Source organism: Heterocephalus glaber, unplaced genomic scaffold (assembly GCF_053883595.1).
Source record: "Heterocephalus glaber isolate CG9 unplaced genomic scaffold, H.glaber_assembly_v1.0 deba00001472, whole genome shotgun sequence".
NCBI classification, from domain to species: domain Eukaryota; kingdom Metazoa; phylum Chordata; class Mammalia; order Rodentia; family Bathyergidae; genus Heterocephalus; species Heterocephalus glaber.
The window spans coordinates 45,607,451-45,621,073 of record NW_028258315.1 but is presented as its reverse complement, the minus strand read 5'-3'; the positions used below and the strand labels follow the sequence as shown (position 1 = coordinate 45,621,073).

The 13,623-nt window shown below is 38.6% G+C and overlaps 1 protein-coding gene across 11 annotated transcripts in view; it reads left to right on the top strand.

Annotated features, from left to right (window-relative positions):
• Positions 1–13,623, top strand: part of Lrig1 (leucine rich repeats and immunoglobulin like domains 1) — a 128,218-nt gene that overhangs the window by 30,501 nt on the left and 84,094 nt on the right. The window lies entirely within an intron of this gene.

Below are 13,623 nucleotides of genomic sequence, written 5' to 3'. Positions count from 1 at the left end.
ACTCCTGAGCAACATCATTTAGAATGAAGTATAATGACTCAGATGGATAGAAGGGGTTTTTGGTTTGTTTGTTTTGATGTCTTAATCTATCTGTATTGTACTCAGAGGAAATAATGCATTATTGGAGGTTTCATTCCTGAAGAATCAAAAGTCGCTGGTATAGAATTTCCTTATTCCTTTATCCCAGTGAAATCCTTGGCTGTACCTTCTGCCAGAAAGACAGAAGTGGAATATGGCCACCTTATTTCTGTGATTAGTACTTCTTTTTTGGTGGTGTTGGTGGTTGAACTCAGGGCCTTCACACTGAGCTACATCCCCAGCCTTTTCACTTTTTAAAAAATTTTGAGACTAAGTTTTTTTTTTGTTTTTTGAGACAGAGTTTTGCTACGTAGTTCAGCCTGGCCTTGAACTCACTGTGTAGCCCAAGCTGGCCTCAAATTTACAGCGATCCTCCTGCCTTAGCCTCCCCAGTGCTGGGATTACAGGCATATGCCACCACACCTGGCTTGACAGGGTTTTGCTAAATTGGTCAGGCTGGCTCAAACTTGGCCCTGTGTCAAGCCTTCCAGAGTGTTGGGATTACAGCCATGTACTGCCACGCCTAGCTACCTGTGATCAGCCCTTTTTTTTTTTTTTGGTACCGGGGATCTAACTCGGGACCTTGTGCTTGGAGGCAGGTGGCGGCACCACTGAGCTAAATCCCTGGCCCCAGCACTTTTTATGTTACGTTAAAATACTTTCCTCTTTGAAGCAACATTTTTCTCAGGATTCTTAGGTGTAGACACACTGTGTGAAATCACTGAGTGTTGAGACTAATCTATTGTGTTGGAAAAGGAAATTGATCACAGCATCACTTACAGGTGTTAATTATGCCAGAATTTAATTTTTTTTTTTTGCAGTACCAGGGATCAAACTCAGGACCTTGCACTTGGGAGGCAGGCATGGTGCCACTGAACTAAATCGCCAGCCCAGTTATGCCAGAATTTACAGTTAAGTTTTGATGTGCAATCAGAGATGTGCTCATAAGAGTTACTAGTTTGCATCTTTCTTGCGTACACCCAAAGTTAATGAATTTTAAAGCTACATTACATTTTTTTAAACACAAGTGGTTCTTTTATAAACAGTGGTTATTCCATGGGAAACTAATCTCTTGAAATTACTCATTTGTAGGGATACAAGGGTAAAGGTGGATGTTATAGGAAAGGAAATGGTAATCCATGGTTAGAAGGGGATTGGTGGACTTTCCAAAGTGCTTGAAGAACCTAGGATTCCAAATTTATCTACTGGATTAATGAGTCTTTTTTTCCCCACCTCAGCCGTCCCCCACTTCCTGTTCCTGTTGCCCAATTTGTTTTCATACTCCAGAGGCAAACATCTGTTTCTTACCTCATCATTATTTTCATTTAGAAGAATCCTCTTCTATCCTTTAACTGGGAGAATCTCTAGCCTCTGAGCACTGGCCAGAGATGAGTGTTGTCCCATCCCTGGGGTCAGGACAGATTCCTACCTGGTCAAACTGATTGTAGTTTGCGCCTCTGGCTTTCAAGACCACCTTAGGGGCAGGGAGTGCTGTGAGGCACTTCCGTTCTCTGTTCTGCAGAATGGTAGAGTTGGGGTGCAGATGGTAGAAGGGGGTGGCTATTGTGCAAGAGATGAGTTTGCAAAGTTTTGTAGAGCTTAAGGATTCTGAAAGGATGAACTTTTGTTTCTTTCATGGAGCTGATAGAATAAGTCCTGTATGACAAGACTTTTGACCCCTCTCCTGCCCTCCCCATTTCTCAGTCTCTGAAAAACATTTCTGTAGAAGCAAAACCAAACAGTGGCCTTAGGCACACGTTGCCTGCTGGGATGGTCATGGTGACATTCTCTCTGTGGCAGGTTTGTGGGAGGGTCAGGCCTGTGGGAAGAAGCTACGGTACTTCCTACTCAGATGCCTTTTGCTTGCTTATAAAGTATCAACTGCAAGACTGGAGTGCCTCTTCTTAATCAAATTAATTAGTCTTTAGGGGTTAATGATGCATGGACCATGTTAATGAGTGACTGTTATGGGAAATTTCTGGGCTTTCTCCCAGTACCCTCCTCTACCAAACATACTTAAATAACAGAACCCACATTAGACCTAATTACTTCATTTCTCTTTGGTCAACTAAGATTTTGGTAAGAAAAACAGATTGTGGAATATCCTGTTTTAAGGCATGATACAGAAACCAAATGCTGACTGCCTTTAGTGAGGAAACATTTTGGGCTTCTTGATTATTTAGGTTAAACTTTTAAGTTAGTGAACAAGGAGATATTCTGTTCCTACAGAAACTAGCTTTAATGGTCCTATAGATTAACATTCATGAGGAACTTGGGACACGGATTTGTTAAGGTTTGTATAACCCTTGACTCAACAGCCTGTGAGGTTGTAGGTCTGGCAGCATGGGGCTACTCTTCTTGACTTTGTCCTGAACCAGTTGTGTTTTGGCCCCTTACTTTCTGGGAGGTGTTGACTTTTTTTACCTTTTTATTTGTTTATTTCATATGCTTCATACCTTATTTTACTTTTCTGGCCCCATTTCCCGGGACTTTTCTTTAGAAAACTTGCTCTTATTCTCCTTTCAGGCTTAGCTTAGGACTTGTGTTTTCTGATAAACCTTTTTCATCACAACTGATATTCCCTGCTTTGGATGACTTTTGGATTCAGTGTTATCTATAATGGGATGACTGATTCAAATAGGGGCCAAGTAGATAGTACCAATAAGTGAAGAGGGCTTAGGTGTGAGAGTAAGGAGTGGTGAGGTCTGTGGCCAATGGAGTACTTGCTAAAGGTATGTAGCCCACTTTTGGTATTAGAAATACTGACCCACTGACTGTTTTCAAGGGAAGCTGAACCATTGATTGGTTGGTGAAAACTTTAGGTTTTTTGGAACACTTCAATGAGAAACAAACAAGTTTCCCTGCGGCCCAGCTTTGAGCTAGGAACTACCAGTCTGCAACTTCTGGTCTACCATTGTCAGATGCTTGCCATACGAGAGCCTTTAGCTGTGATTATTTGGTCAGAAGTCTTACCTGACCCATAGGTTATAAATTCCTTCAGGTTATAGACTTGATCTTATCCAGTTTGTATCAGAATTTATCATACCACAATGTACATTGTCGACAAACATTTAAATATTTGTCAGATTTGACTTTTATTGGGAAAAGATGTATAATTGTATCACACTCTTCACAGGACAGGGCAAAATGTGTAAACTATTAGAGAAGCACATAGAAGACCTCATGGGGTTACTGAACCAGGCTTGAGTGGCTGCTTATACTTAATGTGTTAGGCATTAGAATTCAGAGACCTATAGTGATTAGATTAGCTGATTTTAAGGAGTAACTATAGGCAATGACTTTGGGTCCATATATGGCTAGGGTATATTATGTATTATCTCTTCTTTTGAGTTACCTGTAGGCCTCCTTTACATAGAAAATGGTCTGTGTAACATTTTCAGAAATTGAAATAATTGTGACTCATCACAATATATTGGAAATATAATGGATGAGAAGCTCACAGAATGAGCTGTCTGTATTGGGTTTATATCTGAGTGATTTTTCATTTGGTTATTCACAGGATATGTTCCATGACCAAGTGTCAGTTTAGGGAATATGTAACTGCTTACTTAAGAGAATGACAGCAAGTGTAGAATTTGCTTTTGAGCAATAATTCATGGGTGAAGGTACCAGAGGAATGATTCTAGTTTAAATTGCATTTTTGTCATTGTTTATATAAGCTTTTCATGTGTATTATTGGACTTTTCAGTTGTGCTTCGTTTAATAGTGCAAAATTTAAAAAAAAATCTCTTATTCTCATAAAACTTTATAACATGGGTCTACGTGTTATTCCTCAGAAGGTAAAATGTAGCATAAACAGCCTTAAAAGCTTAAAGGATTACTTGAATTTAACAGGTCATATGTTGTTCTTCACTCACACCCCTTGAAATTTTGAAATTACCAGTCACCTTTTCCCAGTTTGTTCTAAGAAGCTAGCAATTTCCTTTTTAATGTGCAGCAAATAATGCTAGTTTTGATGTTGAAGAAGGGATGATTGGCTGGAGCTTATGGTATCTTGAAAGGCAAGTTTCCCAAGCCACTCTGGGCATCCATTGGTGCTCAGAAGTTGTGTTACTGGGATGCTGGTACCTCTTTTTCCAGCTGCAGTATTCATCTTGGCAAACATCTGAAAGCTTAAACTATGAAAACTACTGTGATGTTCAGGAGTCCAGCAAGGATTGAGTAGTGGGATAGGCTACCCTGGAAATCAAACTGAATAAGAAAACTTCATTCCTCAGGGAATGCTTGTCACAGATTTAGGATCAGTTCCTTCCATTAACTTTAGTGCTCTTCACAGAGGTAGTAGTCTATGAGCATTGCTTGCTTTTGGGGATGAATTGGTAGTGATTATAGTGTTTAATGAAGTAGGGTTATTTCTTCACCTCAGCTTAGTCAAAAGTAAATGGGACTTTTTGTCTCTCAACTTCCAAGAAGTCAATGAATTATTGTTCACCAGCTTTGAAGAACATTTGCCAAGTTTGTAATATGTGGTTCAGGCTGTAATCCAGGAAGGTGCTGATCAGATTGTGTAAATACCAATTAAGCCTATGGAGTTACAGTCTGAGGGCAGTTTTTACTAGGGATGTCTTCCTAGGGACTGAAGCTTTCAAAGGTCTTATCCCTATTGGGATAGTTAAGAACTTGGTGTGTTTAAAGGACTTGGGTTAATATCAGTGCATACCCCTCACCACATTTTCCAGCAAAGCTCTTAAGTTGTTAGGAAACTTGAGATTTAATTTTATTATTATTATTATTTTCAGTGCTGGGAACCAAACCCAGGGGTTCATGTATGCTTGGTAGGTTCTATATCACTGAGCTATACTCGAGGCCCCTGAGATTTATTTTTTAAAATCCAAGTTTCTTCTGAAAGTGCCATTTTGCTTGAAATATTTGTTGATGTCTCATGGTTTAGAAGTATTTGTTGATTACTTCATGATTTAGATCCGGCACAGTAATGGTGAGGATGCTATTTCTATACCATGTTTATACTGTGTAGCCCAGTAGCCATAAGCCACATGTGTCTGTTGAATGCTGGAAATATGGCTAGTGTGACCAAGAAACTGGATTTGTCCTTTTTTTTTTTTTTTTTTTTTTTTGATACCAGGGATCGAACTTGGGACCTTGCACTTGTGAGGCAGGCACCGGAGATTTGTATTTTTTTTTTTTAATATGAACTAGCTTAAATACAAATATCCACATGGCTAGTGGCTAGGTTTATATGATAATGGGGAATTCTCAGCTATTGAAAGACTTCAGATCTTCAGATTCTGTGGCTTTTGGGGCAGGGGTCTTTTTAGGAAGGATGCGTAAGTAAGCAGATCATTGTCAGGTCCTGTTAGACAGTTTGCTTTTCAGACATGCTTGGATAAAATGAGGTATTTTCTGTAAAAGTGCCCGTTGTGTGTTCTGCAAATGGTGGGCAGTGCAGTCATCTCTCAGCAGATTAGCCAAAAGAATATCTATGGCTGGGCTCAATTGTTCGAAGATCTGTGAACCCTTTGTGCAAGAAGAGGGAAAATTTGTGTTATGACAATGGCTGACAAAATGTTTAATGAAAGCTACAATTGGCAGGAACTAAATTCCCTGAGGTTTCTTTTCTCTCAAGCTTCTTGCTACTGAAAGGTGCAGAAATGCTTTTGACAGCATCTGTCCTGCTGACAAATGAATTGTTTTGACAGGAGAATCTGAAACCTTCAACTGAAGACCCACTCAGATGTTACGCCTGGGAAGGGGTGATCATGTTCCTAGAAATAAGTGAGATGCTTTAGATGTGTGTGGATGTCAGCTGCCACCTGGAAGAAAGGCCTTAGTGGAGATTTTTCACTGATTAACCCTTTGATTGTCCTAAAGATTGGAGATAAGAACTCATGCTCCTTTTTGCTGAGCTCTTGGGCTAAGTAAGTTTATTTCCTTTAATTGTTGAGAAATAAGCAGTCAATAAGCATAACAGTCAATAGGTAAAAAAAATTGTTTATATTTTTTAATTTGGAAAAAATACACCAGGATTCATAGCATTATTTACAGTAGACAAAGTTAAAAACAATCTAGATGCCTGTCAACAGATGAATAGATACACAAAATGTGGGATGTACATACAAAGGAATGTTACTTAGCTTTAAAAAGATGTGAAATCTAACACATGCAACAGCATGGGTGAACCTTGAAGGCATTGTGTTAAGTGAAATAAACCAGACACAGAAGGACAAATGTTTTACGAGTACATTTATGTGAGGCACCTAGATTAGTTGAATTCATAGAGACAGAAGTAGAATGGTGGTTGCCTGGGGTTGGGGCATCAGGACTGGGGAGTTTGTAATTGATGGTACAGTTTTGAGTTCAGAATGTTGAGAAAGTTTGGGATGTTGAGAAAGTTCTTAATGTGGGTGATGGTGATGGTTGCATGACAGTATGAATGTATGTGATGCCACTGAAGAGTACACTTAAAGATGGTAAAAATGATAGCTTTTATGTTGTATACATTTTGGCACAGTAAATTTTTAAAAATTATGCTGGGAGTTGTCTCCTTGCAATAGGTCAATGAGGAAGTGACTATGAGGATTTTATTTCTTTTAATGTACCAGGGAGAATATAGTAAATTATTTTCCTCATTTCCTGATAAAGCATTCAAGGTTTAGTAGCTTGTTCTGGGTTTCAGCACCACTTCTCAAACTTAAAAGCTAGAGCGGCTCCACGGAAACTGTTCCAAGGATGTGATCCCACACTGTCTTCTCTCTGTATTGCTCATAGGTACCCTGAGAGGAGACATCCTTTCTAGCCAGTCCCCTAACACTTGTGTGTGTTGATAGGTGTCTTTTCTAGTTCACTGAAACTCAAAAACTCACTGCTTCCAGGATGACCCAGCAAGAAGCTACATTTCCATTAAAAAATGTCTTCATCAGGTCACAACTCCATGAGGCCCAGCAGAGAGAAGGCACCACACAAGGTAAGACACTAAAGCGAAAGGGGGGAAAATAAGAAATAAAAGAACCAACAACAGTAAAGCATCATGACAAGGATGTGTCAATATCTCTCAATTATAACTCTCAATGTTAATGGCCTCAATTCACCAATCAAAAGAAATAGACTGACAGAATGGATTAAGAAGCAAAACTCAGCAATATGCTGTATACAAAAAACACACCTAACTCAAAAGGAAATCCATAGACTGAAAGTAAAAGGATGGAAAACTGTTCTCCATGCAACAAGAACCCAGAAAAAATCAGGCGTAGCAATCTTATTTGCAGACAAAGTAGATTTCAAACCAAAACTAATTAAGAGAGACAAAGATGGTCACTACATCCTTGTGAAAGGAACAGTCCAAGAGGAAGAGATGACAATCCTAAATATATATGCACCAAATATGAATGCCCTCAACTATACAAAACAAATATTAATGGACACGAAAAACCAAATAAGCACTAATACAATTGTAGTGGGGGACCTCAACACCCCTCTATCACAAATAGACAGATCAACTAGAAAAAAAATTAACAATGAAATTCTAGAACTGAACCAAGCTGTTGAACAAATGGACTTAATAGATGTTTACAGAGTGTTCCACCCCACAAAATCAGAATACACATTCTTTTCAGCTGCATACAGGTCATTCTCCAAAATAGACCACCTGCTAGCTCATGGGACATAAGTAAGTAAATGTAAAAGAATCAAAGTTATCCCCTGTATATTATCAGACCATAGTGCAATACAATTGGAGATCAATAACATAAACCGCAAAACTCCCACAAATACATGGAAATTGAATAACACTCTCCTGAACAACCAATGGGTCACAGAGGTAATTAAAGAAGAAATTAGACAGTTTCTACAAGTAAATGATAATGTCAGTACAACATACAGGAATCTGTGGGACACAATGAAAGCATTTCTATGCGGGAAATTCATAGCAGTGAATGTCCATATTGGGACAACAGGGAGAACTCAGTTAAATAACCTAATGCAGAACCTCAAGCTCCTAGAAAAAGAAGAGCATAACAAACCCAAAGCTCATACAAGAAAGGAAATTATAAAGATCAGGGCAGAAATCAATGCGATAGAGACTAAGAGAATGATACAAAAAAATCAATGAATCAAAGAGTTGGTTTTTTGAAAGAATAAATAAAATCGACAAACCTTTAGGCAACCTTATCAAAAAAAGGAAAGAAAAGGCTCGAATCCATGCAATCAAGAATGAAAAAGGTGAAGCCACAACAAATCCAGCAGAAATTCAGAGAATCATCAATACCTACTTTGAGAACCTGTACTCTAATAAAATGGAAAACACAGAAGAAATGGACAGATTCCTAGATACATACGAATTGCCAAAATTAAATGAAGAAGATATAGAAATTCTAAACACCCCAATAACAATGAGTGAAATTGAAAATGTAATAAAAAACTTACCAACAAAGAAAAGCCCAGGTCCTGATGGGTTCACTGCTGAATTCTACAAGACATTTAAAGAACTAATGCCATTACTCTTTAAACTCACCAAGGAAATTGAAAGGGAAACAAGGCTTCCAAATTCATTCCTGGAAGCAAGTGTGACTTTGATCCCAAAACCAGGGAAAGACTCAACCCAAAAAGAGAACTACAGACCAATCTCCCTAATGAACACAGATGCAAAAATCCTCAACAAGATACTGGCAAACAGAATACAGAGTGTCACCAAGAAGATCATATACCCTGACCAAGTGGAATGTATCCCAGGGATGCAAGGATGGTTCAACATCCGTAAATCAATAAATGTAATACAGTATATTAACAGAGTCAAGGACAAAAACCATATGATCATCTCAATAGATGCAGAAAAAGCGTTTGACAAAATCCAACACCCATTCATGATAGAAATGCTACAGAAAATTGGAATAGAAGGTCTTTATCTCAACCTGATTAAGGCTGTCTATGAAAAACCAACAGCCAACATCATACTAAATGGTCAGAAACTGAAAACTTTCACACTAAAATCAGGAGCAAGACAAGGATACCCACTATCACCACTCCTGTTCAATATTGTTCTTGAAACATTAGCCACAGCAATTAGAAAAGAGAAAGAAATAAAAGGAATAAAGATAGGAAAGGAAGAAGTGAAACTATCATTATTTGCTGATGATATGATACTTTACATAGAAGATCCAAAAAACTCAGTCAAAAGTCTTCTAGACCTAATTGACAGATTCAGCAGAGTAGCTGGATACAAGGTCAGCACTCAAAAGACAATAGCCTTCTTATATGCAAATAGCAGACCCACTGAGAGAAAAATTTGGGAAATAATTCTTTTTACAATAGCATCTAAAAAAATGAAATATCTAGGAATCAGCCTAACAAAGGAAGCAAAAGACCTCTACACTGAAAACTACAGTTCTCTGAAAAAGGAGATCGAAGAAGATATAAGAAAATGGAAAGTTATCCCATGTTCCTGGGTAGGAAGAACCAATATAGTGAAAATGGCCATACTTCCAAAACTACTATATAGATTCAATGCAATGCTGATTGAAATTCCAACAATATACTTCACAGAACTAGAGAAAACAATTCAAAAATTCATTTGGAAGCAGAAGAAACCTAGAATAGCAAAAGTAATTCTAGGCCACAGAGACATGGCTGGGGGTATCACAGTCCCCAACCTGAAACTATACTACAAAGCTACTGTGATAAAACAGCATGGTACTGGCAAAGAAACAGACCCGAGGATCAGTGGAATAGATTAGAAGATGCAGCAACAACTCCACACATACTCAGCCACCTCATCTTTGACAAAGGAGCCAACCACCCTCATTGGAGGAAAGATAGCCTATTTAATAAATGGTTATGGAAAAACTGGATTTCAACCTGCCAAAGATTAAAACTAGACCCATACCTATCACCATGCACTAAACTAAGATCGAAGTGGATTAAAGATCTAAATATCAAGCCAGAAACACTAAACTTGCTGGAAGATACGTTAGGTAGAACTCTTGATGACATTGGCATAGGAAAAGATGTTATGAACAAATCTTCAGTAGCACAGGAGCTAGCACAAAGAATGAACAACTGGGATCTTATCGTATTAAAAAGCCTTTGCACTGCAAGAGAAACCACCAACAGAGCTAAGAGACAGCCTACAATGTGGGAGGAAATATTTAGCAGCTGTACCTCAGACAAAGGTCTACTGTCGAGACTATACAAAGAACTGAAAAAAATCAGACCCCCCAAATTCAAAGACCCAATTCAAAAATGGGCATCTGAAATGAGCAGACATTTCTCAGACAAAGAAGTAAAAACAGCAATTAAATTTATGAAAAAATGTTCAACATCACTGGTCTTTGGAGAGATGCAGATGAAAACAACACTGAGATTCCACCTCACCCCACAAAGATTGGCTGCTATCAAGAAATCAACAAATAACAAATGCTGGTGGGGGTGTGGAGAGAAAGGCACCCTTCTCCATTGTTGGTGGGAATGTAGATTGGTGCAACCACTGTGGAAATCAGTATGGAGATACCTCAAAGACCTAGGACTACAGGTCCCATTTGACCCAGCTATTCCCCTACTGGGAATCTTCCCAAAGAATTAAAAGAATCATACCACAGAGATATATGTGCACTTATGTTTATAGCAGCACAGTTTGTAATAGCTAAAGCTTGGAAACAGCCCAAGTGCCCATCGACTGGAAACTGGATAAAGAAGATGTGATTTTTCTATAAAATGGAGTACTACTTAGCTATAAAGAGTGAGAAACTAGAGACATTTATAGCTAAATGGATGCATATTGAGGCCATCCTCTTAAGTGAAATAAATAGGACACAAGTGTGTAAATACCGAATAGTTTCTCTCGTGTGAGAAATTGAAAGTGTAAATAAGGATGAAAACGATTAAAATGAATAATTGATAATTTGAAATAAAAAGTCCAAGAGATAGGGGATGGTGGGAGGGGAAGGGGAAAGGGTAGAAGGGAAAGGAAAAATTACGAGAAAGAAAAAAAAAATGGAATCAAAGTCTGTGTAAATAGGGAAGGGTGGAGTGGGTGAAGGGTGCACAGGTAATGGGAGAAAAAATAAAAACTAAGATACATCATGTTCTGGTACAAACACCCAATGATAAATGTAAATGTATTTTATACCTAAAATGTACCAATAAATATATATATTAAAAAAATGTCTTCATCTTTGTGACTGGCATCAATCAATATGAAGTCCTATGTTACTCAGCTTCTGGGTAATCCTTCTATAGGGAAAACCCTTTTCTCAAGTAGTCTGTTTCAAAAAGCAGAATTTATACAGCATTTCCTGAACTACAGATCAATTTGTCTGCTTTGTCCAAAGGGTACTGTGGCTTCCAGATGGTTTTATTCTAAGTTGCTGAGAAATATGAACCCTGGCTGTGGTGGTGGTGGTGGTGGTGGGGTGATTTCATTTCACATGGTTCAGAACACACCATCAGTTAATTGCAAAAGACCCAGTAAGGCCCAGCTCCACCCTGGCCAGTATGCAGCCAGAAATAAGCCCATCAATCTGAACAAATAGCGTCAAGGACCAGTGGTCCAGATTGAAGCAAAAACTGGCTGTCCTCAAGCCAGATGTGACTGGCGGACAGATTTTGTTTGGCTCATATTGGGTTTTTACTTTTTTAATTTTTTTAAGAGTTGAAAAGGTGGGGCTGGGGATTTAGCTCAGTGGTTCTGCGTCCACCTTGCAAGCGCAAGGCTGTGAGTTTGATCCCCTGTACTGAAAATAAATAAATAAATATAAGAATTGAAAAGGTTTCCCATAAATATTCAGATTTTGAGCCTCTCTGAAAAACTGAGAAGATTTTGTTGCCCTTGTTTCTGGACCCAAGGAGCAAATGCTATTTTAGGTGGGCAGCAAGGCACCCCAGTGTTAGCCTCATTCTACCAGCTACATGATGTGCTTGACCTTTCAGCCTCTTACTTTCAAGGATTTCTCTAATGTCTCCTCCAGCTCAACCAGTCCAATTGCCTGTGATGATTCAAGTTACAGTCTCATAACTCACAGTATCTTTACCACAGAAACATTACCCACCCACCCCCTTTTTATGATAATCTGCTCAAAATAGAAGAAAAATATTAATGTTTTGGTTTTTTTTTTCTGATATGAGGAATTCTTTCAACTTGTAGATTTTCTTTCCCAGGTCTAACCTGTTGATTTCTACATACCCATTAATAAATACCCGCAAGCACAGGCAGGCTCACACTTGACTTCAGTATGTGGTTTAAAAAATTACCACCTTCAATCTTTATGGTAACTTAATCTGCAAACAAATTGCTTTTAATTCAGACTGTGCCATGAACGCAGATGTGCCATTAGTTTCAAGTGCAGCTTGACTTTTATTTAGATGAATGTCTTCGAGTTCACAGTGAAATGGCTATCAGCTCTAGGTTAATATTGATTGAAATGACTCTGGAGAAAGTTTAGAAGATAGTTACCACTTATGTGCTGCTTCAAGAGACTTTAGGGCCGGGGATTTAGCTCAGTGGTTTCGCTGCCTGCTGCACAAGTGCAAGGACCCAAGTTCGATCCCCGGTACCGGAAAAAAAAAAAAAAAGAGTTAGACTTTAAACTCATGATTAGTAGTACTGTTAATTGGTGGTAATGGAAAAAATAGCCAAAATGAAAAATGTTAACCTTTTTGGGATACACGGGGCTGGGATAGACTGGTGGCAGAGAGCAAGGATATAGTACAAAAGTTAAGATGTTTTTGTAGCATATCCTGTGACTTATGTTCTTGAAAGATTAAGCTGATCTGGGTTGAGGCTCTGATCAGAGACTTAGATGATAGAACCTTGCCCAGCCTGCTCCTTGTCAGCCTCTAGGGGTATAACTGGGTACCGTGAAGGTGAGAGAGGTGTCATTCTGAGCAAATGTGTCAGGTCCTGTCATCTTGGGAAGGTTGATCACATGAGACTTTTGCTGCCTGTGGTTAATACCAACATAAATTTCTAACAACTGTCTCCCTTCTCCTTTGTGACTGTCATTCTCAATATTTGTCAGTCTTTGGTAGGAATGCTATGTTCATAAGTAACCTTATGATTCTGAATCTTACAGTGTCCATTTTTTTTAAACAGTCATTTTGAACTTTAATAATACATCTGAGCAGTATTTAGTCGTAAGTTCTTGTTTAGACCAGGGTTTCTCTATCTCTGGCTGATACTGACATTTAAGGCTGGCTGTTGCTCTGTTATGGAGGGCTGCATGCATGTGCATGGTAGGATGTTTAACAGCGTCCTTGGCTTTTACCCACCAGACACCCTTCAAGTTTCAACAACCAAAATTGTCTCTAGACAATGCCAAATATCCCCTGGGGTACAGAGTCTTCCCTGGATGAGAATCACTGGTTTAGACAATGAAGCCCAACACTCTCTTCTTTTTCTTTATGTTATTGCTTTAGTAAAATGTTAATGATAAATGCTGCTAAGAATAGCCTTGGACTTGATAATGGTATACAGCATTTGGACCAGGTTACTCTAATGTGCATAGAGGACTAATTCCCGTTAAGATTTCTTTAGGACTTGCTAGGTAGTAAAATGATATAAATTGAAATCCATTTGAG